Source organism: Poecilia formosa, unplaced genomic scaffold, assembly GCF_000485575.1.
Source record: "Poecilia formosa unplaced genomic scaffold, Poecilia_formosa-5.1.2 Scaffold25, whole genome shotgun sequence".
NCBI lineage: Eukaryota > Metazoa > Chordata > Actinopteri > Cyprinodontiformes > Poeciliidae > Poecilia > Poecilia formosa.
Window position 1 is genome coordinate 2,651,327 of NW_006799964.1, and position 22,917 is coordinate 2,674,243.

A 22,917-nucleotide genomic window follows, 5' to 3' on the forward strand; every position below is an offset into this window, starting at 1 on the left:
CTTGTCTTTTTTCTAAGGTACACCAGGGAGTATTTTGTACATGTAAGTACTTTAAGCATGGCAGTTAAGGGGTCAATATCAATTTTAATACTTGTGAACATTTTAAGTTATATAAGCAAACAATAAGAATTTAAGAAGAAAACAAGTTATAACTGTGACAGACTGGCGACATGTCCAGGGTGTTCCCCCCCTCTCGGCCAAGACGTTCACTGGAGATAGGCACCAGCACCCCTCCCGAACCCAGTAGGGACAAAAGTGTACAGAAAACGGATGGATGGATGGATGGATGGATGGATGGATGGATGGATGGATGGATGGATGGATGGAACAAGTTATACATTTGATTAAAATGTAATAAAGAAATACAATTTTTGATGGGGAATAAATTAAGACAGCCATTTTAAGTGGGAAGAATTTGGGATTAAGTTACATATGACATCAGCTAATAAGACTACACATGCTTACATTTTAGGACATGCGTGCAACGAGAAATGAAGAGAAAACGCCTTGTAAGATAAGACTTGTGTTGGTAGGACAGAATAAAGTTTGCCAGATAGATCATTGACAAATACCAGTTGTTTTAGAATAATGTGTTTTTTTTTTGTTTTGTTTTGTTTTGTTTGAAAGATGAGTGTAAAACTGACTTATTTGTACACCGGGAGAACAGAGTGTTTGGAGTGAGAGAAATATATTCAGAAAAGAATCTCACAAAATCGAAATAGTTTGGGATGCTTTGCTGCTTACTGCATGACCTGGTCAGGTACTTGGACTGTTGGGTGTAAAAGCAACATTAGATACACAAAATTTCTCAAGCATCTTACATTTGTAAATGAAAAGTGGGAGAAACTTTCCTCTGAACCATGTCAGAAACTGTTAAATGAGTACAAGTCAATCAGAGAGATCACCATACTATCAGTGTGTCCTAACCGTTCTCTTGATGTTGCTTGTGTAACAAGCAGTGGCACAAATATTCTGTCCAGAAAATGGTGTCAGCTGATGTTCAGCATCTCAGCTGTGATTAGTCCAATGACATCAAGCAGGCAAGCAAGCAGTTGTTCATGTCTATTGGTTGTGTTGAACAAACATTGCCCTAAAGCAAGGACGATTTTTAAACATGCAATTTCATACGTTTGTTAAATAAAGCAAAAATAAAATAAAAAATAGAATTAAGCTGAAGTAGATTAAAAAGAGAATGCAAAATATTTAAATTGCAATACTGATTTTAAGAGAATGTTGTGAAGAGCTTTATTTAAAACATAGCAATCAAGTGTTTATGAATATCATTGTTCATAATAAAGAAAAAAGTAAGAAAGAAGAAAGAAAGAAATAACAAAGAGAGAATAATATATTGTGGCAGTTGGCTAGTTTACATCAAACATAATTTTTGTTGGATTTCTTAGCTGGTGCATCCCTTGTGATGAGCACAGTAAAATAAAAGCAGCATTTTCTACCTGTTTTATTCCCCTTCATCCCTCCCTCTCTGGCAAATCTATGATTACTCATTTAAAAGCACTTTAAATCCCTACTTTCACAGAACAATGTTGTCAGGAAGATATGTGGGCCCTTACTTAATGAGTGAAATTGCCAGGTCAACAAGTTATTCTCTGACGTAGGTTGTGGAGAGGCGGGTTAGAAAGGGTCACCGATCCATTGTTATACTGCAAACCGGAAGCGCATGATTAACACCGGCCCACACCTACACTGAATCTGCAGCAGTCCGGCAACTACCCACTCAGCTGATGTACCTCATAGTACATTGTAACAACTTGATGATCATCTATTATGCTCCAGAATAAATGGAAAGATTCACTGCATGTTGATCAAGCTAAATATCATGCATGGTTTAGGAATGGCACACTGACTGAAATGTAAAAACTGCTAGACTATAACAATTAAAGTGGTCATCAATTCAGCTTGTCTATATATGCATAATCATATGAGTAATCATAGTATAATGCAATACAATATAATATAATATAATATAATATAATATTTTTATGTTGAATAAAATAAAATGTAATTTAATTAAGAACAATAAATAAGAAGTTTTTTTTTAAAAAAACATACAATGAGGAAAACTAAATGTCATTAATACTATATAAAAAAAATCACGACTAAAATATTTTTTTAAATAAAGAAAAATCTATTAATCTGTGCAATTAAATCGCTTATTAGCTGAGCTGTTTAATGGGATAGAAAAGTGACAAAATAGTAACATTGCTGAATCCTGCTGCATATGTTCTGAACCCTGTTCCCGTTTTAAGCTTTTTTAAGTTCACCGTGTACTTTCCATGAACACTTGGGGACTCGCTTTCCATAAAATAACTGACCACCAGGTGGCAGTATGTGGATACTTTGGGTTCGAGATGACTCAGCTAAAGCATTTTTCCATTTTCAATATGTTGCTAATACACCATCTTTAGCAGTGCTGCAGCAAAAAAAACAAAAACGGAAGCTCCCTCCAAAAAACCCCCCAAAAAAACAACAACAACAAAACACAAAGTGCATTATCACTGTGCTATGTTTGGATGAATCATGGAAACTCCAACATGCGCAATGACACAGGTCTGTTTTATCAAGCCGAGCATTTCAGTCCACCATAAACAGTGAGCAGCTGCAGAGCAGTTTCCACAGTGTCAACAAACTCCTCTGAAGGACTTTGCCATTTGAAAGTTTATATTATTCATCCTAAGCATAAACATGGTGTTGTGCTTTTTGGTAACAAAGTAATTTCCACGAAACTCATGAAAAGTGATTGTATGTGTCACTATTTGCATTGGCCCGTGAAATGAGCTGGAAATAGATGCAAGTAAACAGTTTACAAAGAAGATAAATACAACCACGAAAGCAGCCTCCGTCGGCAAGCATTGATCAAGATTGAATTAGTTGATGAGAAACACATGTAAGCTGCATTTAGGCACTTTGTGATTGCTCTAACAGATCCTATAGTACATATAATATTTTGTATGAATGAGAACAGATAAGTGAAGTTACTTGAATATTGCTTGAATATATTTCAAATATATATTATGCTCAGAGCAGAACCACTCACTATCTTAGAAAGTATAAATAGACCTTTGACGCATTGTGGGATGCATTACCAATATTTGTCCGGTTTCTATAGAAAAAGCTCTCCTAGTCCAGCCTATCAAGTTAACTGAGATGATGTATCTTGGTAGGTTTGTGCCACATTCATTCTAGTTTCAGATGGATTAGACAGTGTAATATAATCTATAGGAGAAAAGAAACATAATTCATTTTTTTAAGTGCAAAGGTTTTTTTTTTTGCATGTGTACTTTCTCTGACTTTTTTCCTCAGCATACAAATACGACAAGATGGTTAAATAGGAAAGGTTTTCCTAATACAGGTCTTGTGTGTTTTGTTAATTATTTGTGATGTTTTTCCTGAAAAATAAGAGGTGGCTTGGGGACAAAAATGGCTTGTTGTAAGAAAAAAAAAAATTGTTAGTGAGATCAAAAATAAAACACCTCTAATATTTTGGTTCTGAAATGCACCCATCTAGACTCTCAGGAGGAGTTGTTTTATTTTTAAGGGTACATTAGCAACCATGTGTTCATACACTGACGCTCTTATGAAGTAAGAGCTGCAGTGGAAGAGTCATTATTTTTCCTATGTATGATTCTACTGGATAAAGATGCTGAAGTACTTCTTAAGAGCTCATCTGAACAGATGTGGGCAAGGGGAACGGACTGAAAAAAACACAACTATTTCTGCCGTGATGAAAGGACACCTCAACTGAAGCAGACAAAACAAACACAAATCATGCATATAGTTTCAGGCTGTCAACATCTACCTTATAGAGATGTTTTTGTGCACCCCATTATTGCTTACGATGTTGTCATGTTCCAGCTTGTGTTACATAATATTTTCATGCTAATTTTGTTCATATGCATCTTTGGTCACATCTCTTTTCGGTTGGCCTTTTACATTCAAAAATTTTTTTTTTTGCCTGTCTTTGCAAGTTTCTGCATATAACTTGTGCCATCTTAGGCCAGATATAGGTTTAGAATTTTGTTGTATTTTGAAACATTTGTACAGTTTTTCTTTGTTTCTGCTCACGTCTAATCCACATTTGGTAGAAGTTAGGTAACACCTTATGCCATGCTGTGTCTCAGTTCCACAGCATGGCAGCTTTTTAATGCTGTTCTTACCTTCTGTAGTAATTTTCTATTGAAGTCTAGCTTCCACATTTATTTGCCTTAAGTTTCTACTCTATTCTATTCTGTTCTATTCCATTGCAGCACACCCAATTCTTATTTCTCAGACACCACACAAGAAAGAAGTTCTTATGCTTGATGCATAAGCTGCAAGAACTCCCGCTGCAGAGGTGAAGGAACAGAAAAACGTGATCTTGTTCTTACAGCTTTTGGAAAGAAGAACAGTTGTTTCTGTTCTTGTTGATTATGAATTGACATTATCTAACTAACCTCTTTTGGCCCATTCTGAGACAGAGTATACCCCTCACTGAATAAAAAGATGCATGTTAAAGCAGAGATAAAGGACAGGCCAAAAATAATTCCCTGATGAAAAAACAGCCTGGTTATGGTTACAGTTTTTGGTGTAACCGTTCTCCCTGTATTTTACATTAACTCTGTATTATTGCTGACTAGTCGAGGACCCTTGGTGCATTTATCTCCTGCTAAGTGTACCAATTCCAACAATTGAAAACTCCAGAGCTGTTTCTTTATTAAATCACCTCCTAATGCACCTATCTAACTTCATTTTAATGCAGCCATTGTGAGCTGATACACGATTGTCTGCACTCTGTGAGGAATCTGTTGTGTCTCCTCAGTTGCTGGTGAGGTTAGGGAGTTTGAAGCATGCATCAACCGTTAGTGTGGGAATTAGCAGGGCTGCTTCTGAACTCGGCCCCTCACTGAGCTCTGAAACGCTGCACAGCAGATCCAATATTTCACCGGCTGCCTTCATGCAATGTGTGTAAGATATATGTGCATGACTGACCAAAGGTTTGGAAATTTAATCGTAGGATCAGAACAAAGTTCAGTTTCATAACTGTAAATTATTTCATGTGTATTCGTGTTTAACGTTTTTGTGCCAGTTTCTTTCTGTTAGTAATTCATTATCCTGTGATGTATCACTTTGATGAACCAGCTAAAATATTATAAATATGCTAAAATCTTACATAATTTAACTGAATTGTGGATTTTTTTTCTGAATATTTTATATTAAACTCTGTTTCCACCTATTGTGACAAAATTACCCAGAGTCATCTCCTGCTGGTATATATTAAATATTACCAGCAGGAGAACCATATTTTTCCTAAAGTATACCAAGAGAAAATAAGCTAACAGAGAATACCTGACACACTCTTCACCAAAAAGTCATTCGTGTAAAGACTAAAACTACAAAAGTAAACACAAAGATAAGGCACAAAGACAGTAATTTTAGCTGAGCACACACTGAATGACTTTGGGAAGGAAAAAAAAACAATCTTGAAACTGTAAGAACTGCAAGAGAAAGAGTCGAGTTGTCCTCTCTGTCATAGAGATACAGAATAAGAAAAGGCACAGAAAGTTCATTCACTCAGCAAACATGGCTGCCACGGCATAAACCACTCTTGACCAAAAGGGAAACACAGGCTAATCTCACATTTCCCTAACATTTGGAAGATCCCCCAAGACTACAGGTTTTATGTGGATTGGCAGGACAAAAGTGGAACTTTTTGGAAGGTATGTGTTCCATTAAATCTTCTTTAAGGACAAGCAGGAAACAGGATGTCTCTCTGATGAACACATTGGACACCATCCGGGTAGACAGGTCCTCTGCTTTGAAACTGTCTCTATGTTGTGACAGAATGGTATGAGACAGATAATTTGTGAAAATTTTGAGCTTCTCTGCCTTCTCTCAGTGCTACCTAGAAACAACCAATCAAAATTAGGAGGTGGATCTTAGCCCTGCTAATCACCGTTTTACTCTTACTCTTTCCCCCCTTCCTCCTGTAGCAGCACCTGTCATGAATGCTAGGCTAGCTAGCATGGCCACCAATGACTGTGGACAAACACAGCCATTGTGTTCCTATAAATAACTATTAGCACCTTGAACAATGAGTACACATGGATGACTGACAGCGCTAAGACACTTCTCCTGGTTCTCATTGGTTGTTTTTGGTCTGGAGCGGTGCATTTCTTCAGACAGATTATCTGTCTCTTATTACACTGTCACAACATGTTGGTTTTAAGAAATATGTAGAAAACATATATTATTAAAAAAGTTACATACTGTACACACTGAGCCCATTAAACCAAAGTCACATTCGTTGTTTGTGTTCACAATCTTTGACCAATAAAGCCTATTCTGATCCTTATATTAGACTTCAACTGATTAACTGAAACATTTAAGTGTGACAAAAACACTAAAGCAGAAGAAATTCCTAAGAGGGCAAAAACTTTTTTACATCACTGTAGGACATCACTAGACAAGGCTCAGTCTCCACGAGAAGTAAACCCTTCCAATTTCCTAGAAAATGTATCAGCTTAAAGTTTATGTAAAAGGGTCTAAATGCTGAAAAACTTGGCGCTTCTATCTGTGCTCTGATTCTGTTTTGTAAATATTTGCAGCTCCACAAGGAGGAGAAACAGTGAGTGGGCAATGCAATTTCCTTTCTTTCTGTGCTCAGACGTAGTATCTATATGTGTAGGTGTTTGTATTTCTAATCACCACCTGCGTCACTCTGGGCGCTCACGTTTCACGTAAGATAACTTCTCTGAATGACTAGTTCTTAAAGAAGCAGCTGCGGAAATGCCCATATTTGTGAAGCTGACGCAACATGTCAGTGGCCAGGAAAGGCAATGTGAGCCTTTCTATTCCTTTTAAAGTAAGATAATCATTTATTAACCCAACACGAACAAAGGTTAAAAGATGTGCTCAAATTGCCAAAAAAAGAAAAAGAGATGTTTGTACCAATACCAACAAATCAAATGTTTCTTTTCACACATCAGTGCTCCCTTTGAACACATTCATTCAGATGCATCTGCTTACAGGAATGACAGTTCAGAGAGGCACTTGTCATGGCAGCAGTGCTGAAGGTCTTTAGCAGTTTAGGCAGGATGCTGGGCTCCAAAAGCTCCTTTGATTCGAGTCCTGTGAAGAATATGCAAAGTGATGAGCAATGCACCAAATGTGAAGGAAAGAGGAAACAGCTGTGTTGTCAAGAGGCTCCTCATGACGAGACACGTGGGTGATCCTGTCTCCATGGGAACGTAAGATTCTGCCACAAGAACAGTTTGTGAAGCAAAGAGGAACAAAGGATGGAGAGTGAAAACTTGGGAAATGTTCTATTTCTCTTTTTTTTTTTTTTTTTGTTCTTTGGAATGTAAATTAATTCATGTTTCACATGCACACCTCCCATTCTTGAACAGCCATTCTCAGAGTTGCTAAAAGACAAAAAGGAAATATCAGCTTGAGCCACCTACACACTGGCTCCAAAAGCTATTAACGAAAATGAGATAGACCTTACAATGGGCATGCCTAGGAAAAAACAAAAAAAAACAAAACAAAAAAAACAAAAAAAATAGACAGTTGTGGCACACTTAAGAAGAGTGACTCTTATCTTTTCTGATTGAGAGGACAAGTGAAGAGGAAGGAATCATTATCTTCCATGGGAAAATTAGCCTCTAGTTGCTGATGTTTGACTTGTAAACATATGTTAACCTCAAATAGATATATGTGTGGATTTTTTTTTATCAATACAAAAAGCTAAATTCTGTGCAAATAAATACTGACAAACTTTGAGATTTTTCAGTTTAGAGAAAATACTCTTTCGAGCAATTATGTAATCAGAACAGTCGTGTCCCCAACCACCAATTTCAATGTCCTTTCTTGATATTTTAATCAATGGACCTGCACAAGGTTGCATATAATGTTGAAGTGAAAAATGATAGAGGGTTTATAAAATATTACACTTTAAAATCTAAAGTTTGGCATGTATTTCTATTCATCATCCTTTACTCTAAAATGAAGAGCAACTAAATCCCTTCAGAAGTTGCTTTACTAGTGTATGGGGACGACACATGTTGACTTGACTTGTGCACCTCACAAATCTGACCTTTGTGGACGAGTTGCATGAAGAAATCCCACAACACTTCAGGGAACACACTGCATATGTGGGAGAATTTGTTCTGGTTATGTGAAACCAAATTGAACCTTTTGGCCTTTGTGCATTTACAAGTATGTTAGACAAAAGAAAAACATGTATTAAACACTCTTTTCATTGTGAAGTTTGGTTGTGGCAGCATCATGCTTTTGAAAGAAACTCTTTCAAAATATGTGGCTGCTCAGCGTGACAGAGGCACCGCCTGCTGATTCAAGGATCCCACAAACAAAGAGGACCTGCGACACGTCAAGTTGTGTTTGATATTTCCTGGGAACAGATTTGTTCCCAATATGAAGATATGTCGTCAGTTGGTTTTTATGTTGATTCCTTCAGTTCTTATAACTTGGTCTGACCAGTGATAACTCAGTTAGGTGCTTCTCTGAATTAAGAGGATCTCTTGGTGATTTGCTTTGGGTGTCATTTCATTGTGAGCTGTCAATGCAGAAAGTTCACATAGCTGGCAGAGTTGTTGTGCTGTCAGTTTATCACTCACCTGCTGCTAACTCGGTGATTAGCTTAATAAAGCTAAGACTGCTGCTTTAGTTAGAGATGAAAAACTCTGCATTAACAGCTGTGAGCTGTTTAGTGTGTGTTTGCGTGTGTGTGCCTACATCTGACTCTGCAGCAGTGTTAGTGGTGGTGAGGGGGACACGATTCTGCTGCAGCAACAAGTTGTGCAGTCTCTCATGTTCCATCGTGCTGCGTACAGTGTGACACGTTCAGATCCTGCCAAATGTTTGAAACAGTACAGTGTGTGTCAGGCTTTAGAGGCTGTAAAAGACTTGAGACTGAAAGGGAAGTTAAACTTTTAGCAGGATCAAAGCATAATCCAGGTGTTAGATCTGCACACTAAAAAAGCAACACGTAAAGCCAAGTTGAAAATTTTTTGTCATAACTGGAAATCTGTACTTTTGTTCTGGTTATGTGAAGAAACAAAAATTTCTTCACATTTTGCTGCTGCTGTTGTTGCTGTTGAACAGCAACAGCAAATAGCTATAAACACACAAACACCAAATTGCTGTTGCTGTTCACCAACAGCAATTTGTCCAGTCTGACAGAGCTGGAGCTACTTTGAATGAGCAAAAAAGTTAAATGTGCCCAGCTGGTAGAGATGCCTCAAAAAATCTGAAGCTGTTTTTCAGAGGATTCTGAAAAGAGTTGACCGAGGGGGTGAATACAATTTCATGATAACAAATGGAACAAAAAAAAAGTACCAGTTTCCTTCAGCTTAAAAAATTAAACACTACTTTAAGTTACAGCATAAAATCCCATTAAAATAGATAAATGTAAATTGGGGTTATAATATGACGATGGGAAAAGAGTGATTGAACATTTGCTTTGCGAGGGATTGGAGTTATGCTTAAGTTAACAAGAGAGTCAATTAAAAGATTGCTAGTGGAGACAAAACTACTGAGAATTATATTCCTAAACTGAACTGTGCTCACTCTATCTCAGTTCTTTAAAACTGAACCATCCTTTAACATTCAATCTTATAAACACACAAAGAACTCAACTTCCTGTTGTTTTATCCAAGCTAAAGTTGAGAAAGAACAGTAGGACCTATTTTTAGCAACAAGATGCATTTTGTCTGTAGCTTTAAGTTTATAGTATGTGCAGTTAATCTGCCTATTGTCCAAATGGTGGAATGAACAAAGACTGTCTAAATAGAAAATAAATGATTTAAGCATAAATATCAGTCTGCTAAACTGGAATAAGTTTATGCTAAACTTGACAGTTGCATAAATGTAACTTTTAGAATAAATGCAACCTTCAAAAGGGACCAGTCTTATCTTCCCAGTGACCTGCAGTGAGGGGGCTTTATGTCATCATCCTTTTTTAACTTTTTAAGTCTGAGGCCTGACATGTAAAGACAGGCCAGCTGTCTCCACAGATGCTTGCCTGGAAGCAAAAGCTCTCTGTGAACAGTGATAAGCAGACAAAAGGCTTGCATAACACATTACTTTTAGGAATTAAGGTTTTGGCTAGATTGTATTTAGTTTATAGTCCATTAGCTTTTTGTGCTTCATTTCAGCAAGATATGTGTTGAAAAATTATACTAGTGCTCACATTTGATCAGTATATGAAAATAAATATGTAGAGTTAATTGTCAGAGACTGACAATTTGTGAAACACCAAATAATCCAAATAAATTTTAAGGGAGAATATTTCTGTGCAGACTCCATGGTCTCAGACTTCAAAAAAATGTAATAATTACAAAAGAAAAGTGTTCTGCAGTAAAATTCTTTTTTTTTTTAAAGCAGCAATTTACTGATAATGCTCCATGAAGTTACAAACAGTGTTCAAAATGTGTTGGCATCCCTTGAGGATTTTGGTTCTGCTCTAATCACACCTCTATATTTGCAGGCGCTATCAGAAGACCGTAGGTGGATAGACTGGAAAAGGAAAATGGAGAAAGGAACTCTCTGGTGGGGTAGCATTTAATGTTGCATTACGTAATCGCTCACTTTTCCCATCTGCATAACTGGCATGTTACTTGGCCTACAAGTTTCTATTGTCTTGAATTCTTCACTGCTTCCATTGTTTCCTCTACCTCAACACTGTTGCAAAGAGGTACACAGCTCCAAAAGTCTTGAAACCACTTCAGGTTTTTCACACTTGGTCATTTCACGACCACTAGTGTATTTTACCAGGATATCAACACAATGCAGAGGAAAATTATACAAGTTTCAATGTTTTTGTAAATTAAATGTGATACACGGGCCATGCTTTTCCGTTCACCTTAAGTCAATACTTTGCAGAATAATCTTTAACTGCTATCACAGCTCTATGCAGTTTTGTACATGTAGATACTGAAATTTTCATCCATTTGTTTGTAAAGTAGCTCAAGCTCAGTCAGATTTGTCAACATTAACTTTCAGGTTTTGCCACAGATCCTCAATTGGATTGGACAGCTAGATTTTGACTGGTCCATTCAAATCAAAGTCAGTCTGCTTCCATTGTAGCATGACTGTCTGTTTAATGTTGCTGTATTGTCAACATTATGCAACCACTAATTATTTTCTAGGTAGGTGTAGTGTTATGAGAGTAATGTAGAGGTTTTTTTTAATATTTTTTTTTTACCACATTTACATTTTACATTTAAGTCAAACATTTCCATTTGGGTCTTATATGCCCAGCGAACCTTCTTTCACGTGTTTGCTATGTCCTTTATGTGCCTTGTGACAAACAGGCTTTTTCTATCATCATCCTTTAGCAAAGCTTTCTTTTTTTTCCAATATGAGATTAGGATTTATGCATTTCCAATTTCTTAAAACAATATTTTGTGGCCCTCATTCTTCTTACCTTGCCTTTTTTCCCACATGGCACAAGACTGTACTTGTGCCATGTGATCTAATTAGGCCAGATCTTCAGAGAAGTCATCGCACTGGATTGTATTCATCGGTAGAATATTTATGCACACCACAATTTCCAGATTTTTGTTTTGAGATAGGAAAAGTGAAAATCATTTACGACCTACTTCACAATCACGCACTACTTTTTTCTTGGCCCAGTCAAACTTTAAACTTTATAATTGTAGAATTTTAAATGTTTAAAAAAATATAGGTATTAATACTAGTGGAAGTTACTGTAATCGGATTCCCCTTTTTAAAATCTCAGCTTACATCCATGCCTGTTTTCAAAAACAAATTTCCACTCAGGATAAAGAGACGGATAGGAAAGCTGCATATAAAGCAGGTATATTGTTAAATCCCAAGGAGACTAAATATAGCGCCTGTGAAACATCCTGAAAACAAAGCTGCAGCTGAAAACTTCCATCCTCCATGCTATTCTGATCAGGTCCGCAACGTGAGAATGTGCACGACAGATGTCACTTTGGCACCAAGCCCAAATTCACAGTGACACAAAGTTGTAGTAACAGGAAACTGGGGGGAAAAAAATCACATGATTATTCTTTAAACTTATGGATTAGGTTGTTCTGTGAGCAAGGTTTCGATGCAACGTACAGAAGTGAAGCAACGTTTATGCATTGTTATCTAATTTTGAAATCCTCTTTATATTTAAACACTCATTTACTCCCACGCTGCCTGTTAAGTAAAGATTGTTTTTAGTTTCAAACAGGTCATTCTGTTGCCTTTCTCCAATTGAAATGGACAAACCTGAGTCCTACATTAATGCCAAAGCAGTGAAGGTGTGTTCCCACGTGTTGCTAGGAAGTACCAAAGGGGACGTGCTTGGCTCACCTCTCCACCTTCTGATTCACGAGCACCTCGCCCCACTGACCTGGGTGGTGGCTGACTTTCACAGCATTGTTCCAGACCTGCCATACTCCACCATTTTGTTTCCTGTGCAGAACAGGAAGTCCTGCCTGCAGCTGTTCCCAGGACCGTGAACTAAAGAGCTTGAACAAGCATTGACATTCATACACACACACACACACACACACACACACACACACACACACACACAACAAAACAAAACATAAAACAACATTTATCTTCTTCCTTTGTGCTTCCCCTCAGCCTGAGTCCAGGATGCCCCTCTCTGATGTGAAGATGACCCCCAAGGAAGATGGGAAGCAGTCGAGTGCGTGCACACTTTCCTTTTCAAGACAAAACCGGTGCTTTTGCGTCAGCTGTACGTGTCACAGAGGAGCTGAAAGGATATTGTAATTTTCAGCAAGTTTCAATATTCTAAGCAAGATACCACAAAGAAACCGGAACAGAAAATAAATGATTGAAATGTTCAGTTTCAAGAACCAGTAAACATGCAAATTGATTAAATTGTTTTTTCCACGAATTAAACAACTGTAAACAGCAAATACTTTGATTCATGTTTATCTGGTTTGATTGATGTTTACATTTAAAAAGGGAATAGATGCTGGCTGTATGATGGCAAAAATTAAATGACTGTATACTCTAGATATACTTGCTCAACAGGATGTTTGACTATTTAGCAACGAATCCAGAAAGAATCTTATCATGACAAGCTTAACAAAGTCAGGCCTTGCACAAAAAAAAATTATTTTCTTCCCCGGGAATAATCGCAGTAAAAGTCAGATTTCAACGTCGATGGAAGCAAATGTTTTCATTATTGCTAAAGTAAAAAGTACTTAACTTAAAAAAAGTAAATTGTGTGCCAGAGCACGGTGGAGCTATGTTGCCTGCAGCTTTCATGACGGATTGCCACATTAATGATAGCTGTGGTCCTCACTTAGCCCACTTTAGATTCCCATCGCCGGTGGCTGAACATTGTCTGTGAACACAACAGGTGGGAGGCAGGAAAATACCCTGGACAACTTGTTAATGCATCTGATTGAATAAAACTCCATCTCATCAACCTCTGGGCAATTTAGACTCCAGTCTTTCTGATTTAGAGTGTGGGAGGAGAACAAAAAGTATGAGGCTAAGCCATAACAAGACTGGGGGCCTCGAGACTTTTTACATATTTAAAAAAAATCTAAATTGGCTCCCCAGCTGTACATACAACAATGATCTACAGTTAGCCATGCAGGATATGTTTGACCATTGATCAACATGAGAACAAAACTGTAAATCTTTTCTTGTATGTTTACAATGTGAGTTATCTTTTTTTTTTGTTGGGATAAAAGAACCACACATTATGCTCATAGGGCTCTTGTTACCCTATTCTGCCCACATAAAAAGAACTGGCAAATGCAGTGAGCCAAATTAAATATGACCTATCACGACAGCAATAAAAAGCTCTTTCCTCTCATATTATAAATAATTCAATGACAAGAAAGATGCTGGGTTTTTTTGTTTTTTTACTTGGAAACATTATCTTTCACTACATTTTTTAAAATCATCCAGCCACCCCCCTCAGAAATAAAAGGAACTTATTCTTTACAGTGATTCTTGAAGTGGTTGAATACGTTTTTGCTTTACAAGAAAAAGTGAGAAAATTAACTCTCACTTTCTTTCATATATTCTTCCAAGTGACACAAGACATAAACGCAGAGCCAAAAGTCTTCTGAAATTATTATTGTTACATACTTCAGGTGAAAAAATCACAATAGAACTGCAAGTAAATAACTCTTGAGCCGTCACATATTTGTCCTGATTTGGGAGTTGGTCTCACTTGTGAAAACACATCTTTAAGTATTTATTTCTCCTAACACACATGACCTGAGTGAAGATACATGCATGCTTGTTGACCCAAGGAATGTTAATGCATGCCGCGCATTCCCTCTTATTAAGCCTTCCTCGCTGCATCCTTTGTTTCGCCCAGAGGAGAAGTTGGTTTCTTCCTAAAAATCAAACATATGTTTCCTTTACGGAGGATGCCACTAACACCTCCTCCTCCTCTTTCAGGGTTCCACCCTTTCCTTTCTGTCGACCCTTGGCTCAGTCAGGCAGAGCAGCGAGGTCCGGATAGGGTGTGATGTTTCACACACCAGACCCTGATTACATGAAAATGTGGAACACAAAGGGGCAAATGCGACAATCACCTTTGTACGGAACACTTTATGCTCATTATGGGTGTGTATCTGTTGATTTTGCCTTTATTGCATCATTTTTTTTTTTTTTTTTGCATGCAGCGGCTGATGTAACTGAAAAGCAATCAACTTATTCAGTCAACATGCCACTGTTACTCGCAGGTATATCAAACCGTTTAAATGCATGGTCTTAGCATACCATTGTTTCAACAAAGCAATAACCTTTGGAATCACTTCACGGCATAGAAGTGAACACACATCAGAGTTAAAACGAGGACAATGTGGGGGAGTCTTCTGTTTCATAGCCTTTAAAGATGGCTGCATGGGCTTTAAAGTTGCAGTTGCTGCAGCTGAGCATGGGGGGCACCATCTGCCCACACGGGCCATCTATATCTGTGGATTTGCTTGTGACTCACTGTGTTAAAAGGAAGAGCTCTCTGACTAAGGTGAGAGAGGAGGTGGAGGAGTGCGAAATATTGCTCGGATCAAGCGGAGCGAGCCGAGGATATGTTTCTCTAGACGAAGGAAGCTCTGTGAATCATCACTGGGATTCCATGTGCACACAAGGCACACGAGCCTCCCCCTTAGCAGCTCTGGAGGAAGACTCTCCCACAGGTGAATAGGTGAGAGCAAAGGAAACCTCCAATCGCAGGCGGGGAACATGAAGCCCAGCAGGAAAAGAAATTAGGGTCACTCCAGGCAAACTAGTCTGTGATTCTCAGTTATTAGAGGTTGTTAGAATGTATTGACACAGGGAGGAAAACTACTGCTTTCAGCAATATCCTTCTCTCTGCAAAAGAAAAATTAAAGCATGGATACATTTATCCTGTTCTTCAAGAGACGCACATTTCTGATACATTTTTTTATGAAATGTTTTGCATGTCTCTTTTTCCTTCCCATTCTTGGGTGGAAATGTCCTTGTGAACGTGGGAGGACTTACACAACTACATCTGTGAACGCACAGCGTGTGAACACCTGGCTAGCAAGCAAGCCAAAATTTGTAGAAAAAAAAAAAAAGAAAAAAGAAAAGGCCTCTCATGTCATTAGCAGCTTTCTCTGAATCCAACAGATGAAAGAGTCAGTGAAAAGTCTCTTAAAATTTCAACACACTTGTCAACTGATTACTCATAATGAGGCTTCAGCAGGAAACAACAAAATTGAGAAAAATGTCAAAGTGTTGGTATGAAATTGCAAAAACCTAAGTAAAGTAGCAAATGTCGGGTGAAATCTACATCATTCTGGAGAAATAAAAAAAAAAATCTTGTTGAGAAAGTGCCAGATGTTGCAGGTTGGATTGTGTTATTTCTGAGCGACTTGAAAGTGCAGTATGCAGTGTGTGAGGACTGCATCCCTCCAGCAGCTCAAGCTCTCGGCATTCCCACATCCGCATGGCTGCAGACTGTTGAACCACCTGGAACTGAGCTACGATTCGATACCTCTTTGCAAAGCTGCAATATAATTCATTAAAGAACAGCACTGTTTGTTTGACATATATTATCATTTTTACAACTTCAAAAAATGTGAATAAAATGGTGAGTGGAGAGTTTAAGTGTGGGACAATAAATTCATGCATTAGCTAATGAAGTCAAAAGTGGCATTACGTCTTCTAATTAGTCTGTCATAACTTTTTGGTAATTATAAAACAAATGCAAAACATTCAGGATATTTGACAGCTATATTCAATCAGGATAAAATAGAGGCCAATTTAAAAAGTAGTTAGGGACTAAAAGGACAAATTTATTCATGACTTCATTTTCACATTACTAAAACATTCTTCTGCAAAACGCTGCACATACACATAATGCCAGCCGGCTTTTTAGGACAATTACTGTTGCTGGGAAGAGCTTGTCAAAACTGGACGAGGTGGAGAACCAGCCAGCTGTGGAAATTTGCAGTCCTCTGGGGGATGGTAGGAAGTACTCTGTTTTCCACCAAAATATCATCAGATTGAATCAGTTAAATGCAGAAGGAAGATTGGTTCTGGGACGTAATAAGCCTGTCTCAAAGCAGCTGTTGGGCTGCGTCATGACAACACTAAAGCTTTATTTTTCAAAACTAAAAACGAAGGAGATGTAGACATTACCTCTTAAACTTACAGAATAATACATGCAAAAGCAAATCTGATTGTTCTAACAAGTACATGGAATCAAGTCACAATGAGTTCCAGCTATTCCTTAGACTAATAAGGCTGAAAAAGTGTAACTGCTGAAAAGATTTAAATATGCTCCTTTTATGGGCTTATTTCTCCCATCTTACAAATTAAAATGGTAGTTAAGCTTTTTTTATGAGAAAGGAAAAAAGGCTGTTCAATATTTTTAACTTGGAAACCCTCAACATTTTTATAGCATTTAATAGTAGCCTTGCAAAGGGAAATACATGTATGGTAAATTGACTCATATAGTCATGAGTCTCGGACTGAATTGCATTGTACATGAGGTTCTGCTATTTTACTGTTGCAGTGAACCAGGTCAGCCATAACACTATGGTGATGGACATAGCAAAAGCTTCAATGATTGCACTTTAGTGATGAACCATGTCAGCACGTCAGTATTGCACGGATGTGCTCCTGGGCAAGTCCAACTGTGCAATATATATCCAGAACACTGGGTAAAAAGCAACGGGCACACTTCTACTGGCCCCATTTAAATTTCTTCAGGAATTTTCTAGTTCATCTTTGCGAACACAACCTTAAATTACACAACCCAAAGTGTTCGGGACACCCAGGATGAGGCAATGTAGCCAATGGCAACTGTTTGCTTTCTGTGCTGCAAATATTAGAACTGTTAATCTGTTTTCAGCTGTGATCTCCCACTGGAGGTTGGTTTACTTTCATCAAAGGGAACTTGCTTTTAGAGATTATGCAACTCCATTAATGCCACTCGGCTTGGTTGCTGTTCACTAATGTTCCCGTTGCACTTCCATCACGATGAATGCCCTCTGACAAGAGCCAACACAATTCCTGTGAGGGCTTTGCTTTGGTGGATCCATGGGGATTTCTGAAACATGGGGTTTAAATAATAAGGACACAGAAAGTCTCTAAACTATTAAAGTCTGCTCAAACTTGTGGTGCTTTAATACTGAGTGGATAAGGCTGTTGTACATGAACTATAAGGATTAAAACAGTCATGGATGCTAGTTGTGTTGAAAGGTCCCTGTACTTTCTCACTTCTTTACATTTTATCCTAAAAGTAAAAATTCTTTGCAATTTAATTTCACCTTCATGTTTTACCAGACATGAAGGTCTTTTAAACATTTTTCTCTTGATGATGGCTGCCTATTGACTCACAAGTCCACAATTTAAGTTTAATTCATATTTTTGCAAGTATTATGTCTACACATGATGCACAACTGACAAAAGTAATTAGATCTTTAGGCCCTTTATTACTTACAGCCTTTGGCAAAATAACATTACCCTTCATTTCCCCAAATTGGCAAAAATACAAAAGATATCACAGTGTGACAGACAGAAAACAGCATCTTGCAACAACAAACAATAAGCAAGGAGCAATTATAAAATTGGCAGGCAGCAGAACAATTAACTGAGGAATGATACATTTTTCAGCTCCACCAGAAATCTGGAACTTTAAGCATCCAGCTCTGCTCATTCTCCTAGGTTGTTTATATATATAATTTCTTTTTTTTTTTTATGTCTGAGTTGTTTATATTGCAGTATCTATGAACACTGCAGAAATGGCTAAGGCATGCCAAGTTCCTGACCCAATGTTTTTTGGAGTTCACCTTGTTTTTTCTAAACACTCTGTTTAATGTCTCCCTATATGATTTGAAAGTATTATTCTGCATTTGGAACAAACTGAGTTTTGTGGCAGGCTTCTTCTCGCAATTCATCCTATATGCAATGTAGAAATGTTTTGCTAAGTTGTCTATTATGTGCAGACACAATGGGGGTTTTACCCTTGAGCTTAAGTGTCTTTCATACTTGAATGACTCATAGGTCAGACTCAGTGGCTAAAACAAAACATTCCTCAACAGGTTGTGAGATAAATGGAAGAGATATATAAGAAGTAAAAGCATCATAAGAGCACACTGGAATTAAGACGCGCAAACACAGACATTTCTTCTGTGTTTGCATATTTTTAAAGAGGTTCAACAGTGGCCACTGCAGCACTGCAGTTTACAAGGTGGACGTCATCATGTGTGCCAATGTTTAACAGTGCAGAATGGGCTCAGAAACAATAGATGGGGGAACCCTCAGGGGCAAACTCTTTCCAGGGATGATTTCAATCCAGAAGGAAGTCAACTGTAAAAATGGATGGAAAAGTTTGGAGAGGGAGGTGGGAAGGGAGAGAGGAAGTGGAGAACTCTGCAGCCTTTTTTTTTTCTCCCACAAAGTGCAGCTGCAGAAGCAAAACAATAATGTCATGAAAAACAACAGGCAAAAACAAGCACTCTCTCAGCAAAGCACTCCTGATACTTTGGAGAAAAACATAACAGCCCGTGATTAGGCACAAGCACCAATTAAGCATGTCATGACCTCGAAAACCAGAAAGATCAAACTCCTGGTGCAAATTTCACTCATTAAGCAACCTGGATCTCATGGTTTGGGTGTCGATCGCATTCGATGCCAATGACACCACTTACACTTAACACTTAAACTTTTTCATTATATATTTCTCTATATAGTTTACAGCTTTGGGAACTAAATTTCTATTTAGAGGCACTGAATGAAATAATTCAAGTGTTTACTATCTTTAACAACCTGAACATTAGCCTACAAAATCTAAGCTTAATGATGTTGGCGTCTGTTAGCCACTTTAATTTATTGTTGCTATTTATAAACCAATATGACAGGAATGGTTGGATAACAGATTAATCCTGCGTGGAGCCAAAATTCACCCTGTCCTGATCTCTTTGGAGTGCAGTTTTCTGCCTGATGCTCAGCTAAAAGCTAACATTGCTTAAACATTTGCATTGTACATCTCTTTATGTACAGCTTGCAGCAATGGGCATCTTTAATTTCAAAACTGATTATTGTTGTTCACATTTGGATTTTGTATCTGATGACTCCTAATGTTTTGAAAGCACAAAGAACTGTTGTCTCATCGTGGTTTCCAGGCTGCATAGAAGCGCACTGTTTGCATTTAACTGAAAGCATTGCCATGCCCAAGAAGAGACTGATAGAGTTGAAGCTGTGGAGACCTCTGGAGGGAAAGTCCATTATATTGAGTGAAAATGTAAATAGTGTTGCCCTGCGCCAGGTACACCTGTCCAGGGTGTACCCGGCCTCTCGCCTGGAACGTTAGCTGGAGACAGGCACCAGTAAAGAAAATTGATGGATGGATGGATGGATGGATGGATGGATGGATGGATGGATGGAAAATGTAAATAAGCTGTCAGAAACAGAGCTATTGATATTTCTGCATGCACACCAGCCATGTGAGTTTTTCCAGGTTTTTCACAGTGATTGAACTGAACATTTCAGGGAAATCACAAGCAGCTGAAATCAAGCTCATTAACAATCATTGTTCTCATTATTTTGCCTCGGGATCCCGCTGAGCTTTTGGTATACTGTGACTCACCGGGGATACGCATGGAGAGAGAAAACGAGAGAGGGGGGGAATAATGGAAAGGAGGGTTTCTCTGTTGTATCTTTCTCTCAGGAGGGGCTAATTAACAAGCTATGTTACTTTACTGTTCTTTGTTCTTCAGTTCATTGGGCCTTTTCACAATTCTAAACTTTTAGAATTGCAAAGAATTAAGAATCTAGAACTTAACTTGTTATTAAGCTACTTTCTAATGAGTAATTAAGCCAAAAAAATAAAAAAATAAAATAAAACTGAATGTCAACACCTAATGATCAGCTAATCAATCTATATTTGAAATTAAAAGAGAAATTTAAACAAGGGTATGGATTTGAGAGTGTTACCATCTTAACTGTTCATACCTGTAACATTTATCAATTATCTGTCAGACTACTAGAGGCCTAAAATAAAGGGTTTTTTGGTTTAATTGTGAATTTTAACCTGACAGGGAAATATCTAACTATGCAGACCTGATTAAGATGACTGCAGTTCAGGAAAAGTCTGTTAATCAGCCATCAATTGAAATCAGGTGTGCTGAATCAGGAGCAACATGCAGGCAGTGTGCTCAGAGGACCAGGGTCGACAAACGCTGGTCTAACTTTCCTGGAACTGTCAGTTCCTGGAGTCTGAAGTCCACTACATCAAAAGAGATGTAGCAAGCAGTCTGAGTGTCAGATTCTCAGAATGCTCTGTAAATGCTCAGCATACACAGTAAAGGATATTTATACTGTATTGTATTTAAAGTTTTGCATTATTAGAGATAGATTAAAAAAATTGTTTTAAAGCTTTAACTAACACACTTTAAAACCTTGATACATTATTTTGAACAATCTCAACAGAAATGTTAATCAAACTTACTAGCCATAAACATTTGATCCTAAGACATGCCAAAAAATGAATTCTACTTAAAAATTTAATTTTACCATGCCACTGCAAACGCACTTCTTTCATCATCGGGGCGGCTCATGTTTGTAAATATTAGTTTCCTGGGGGCCTTCGTGACATGCTTCTCATCGTGTTTACTCATGTACTCGAGTCTCTTTAATCTGAAGCCATCAACTGGCTCTCACTCCTGTTTACCCCGCTACATGTGTCCTCATTAAAAAGTGTTGTGCTGCTCGCTAGATGGCTCACGGTGGCTTGTCGGGCTGAACTTTGAGGGTAGCTCAGGGAAAAGTTCAGCACATCACAAAAACCACAGACTCAGTTAAGAAAACCCAATCTGTCAATCACATCACGGCTGAGAGAAAATGCACGTGCACAATTACAGATTTGTTTCTTAACTATTCAACATTGATGGTGAGGATTGCACTTCAACTTTTACCTGGAAAGAAACTGCCAGCCTTAGAGCTGCAGACATGTTCATGCACAAAGTGTTCTGGGGACAGCTGTGTGAAGGACAGAGGAAGGAATACAAAATGTTTGACCTTTAGAAGACTGTGGTCTTAAAAAAAAAAAAAAAAAATCAGCACACTCTCTTCAAGCCTTTTCAGGAATCTTAAAGGATTCTGTGAGCCTGACTCTCCGTAATTACATGTTAGTCCCGTTGGATGAGAGTAGAGAGCAGGCGGAGAGGGCCAGAGAGTAGGCGTAGCTGCACAGTGGGTGTGCATGTGTGTCTGTGTGTGTGTTTGCATGCACAATTCAATTTGGGGATTAAAAGGCTTTTAAGGCAAGGACAAAATGTCAAAGTGCTCATTCTAAATCGAATTAATGTTTAATTGAGCTCCTGGACAACAGTGAAGTTCAAGTTAACACTTTGTATTAACAATGTCCTGGTCTGCTTGGAATAGCATCCCAATATGCCCTTTGTTCAAACTTTTTCTCCAAGCTCATCTTTATAGAAGGAACAATTTATCCTGCTCTGCCTCATTCTCATTTTATCTTTGATAGTTGTTGCCTAAGTTATTTATTATGCTCAGTAATTATAGTTAGCTATTGCATCCTGCAGAAAATACACCACTCATAGTCAGAAAGAACCTATCACAGCCAGGAAAGAATCTCACTGTGCAGAATGTGTTTATGGTGGATAAATAACCTATTTACTCAATTTAATCTTTTTGATTTTGTTTGAATAATTTATTTGTAAATCAAACAATAGCAGAACACAAAGGCCTTTTATGAGACAAGGGTTAACTGAGGCCAACATGGAGACTGAAACGCACATTTAACACAACGCATAGGCACTAAAGTGTCAAACTGCCAAGCTGATTAATATTTCTATATGATTTTTAAATGCTTTAATTTCTAAGTGTAGTTAAGTGCAGGATCGCATCTTACATAACTAGTTGTTTAGAATATGTGACCAGGTGCATCTCCTCATCTGCGCTTTGCTCCGTGGGACAACAAGCACCTTTCCTAGCGCTCTGGCAACGCTGAGAAGGAAAAGACCCTAGATGTTTGTGTGAGGGTGCAGTTTGCATCAGTGAGCCGACGGTGGATCCAGGCATGTGTGAATGCCAGCGTACATCTGTGCTTGTGTGTTTATACGTCAGCCAGAAAGTGTTAAGAAACGGCCACATGGGGCAAGGGTGGTGAGTGTTGCTTGGTGGTAGGACATGATGAATCCTGACAAAGTGTCTGTGTGAGTTTTTGTTTGTGTGCTGCTTGAAGCACGGAGGATGCAGTGGTGACGACTGTAACTGACAGCATCCTGGTCTGGAAATTTACCCCTGCAATGCTTTGGCTTCCACTTGTTCATTTCCAGTTTCTCTTCAGCAATGAAATAGGAAACGCTGCTATGACTCTCTGATTATCTCCATTTATTTTAGCAATGTATGCATCATTTGCATTCTACTTTTCACTACAATAAGATATTTTTAAAACAA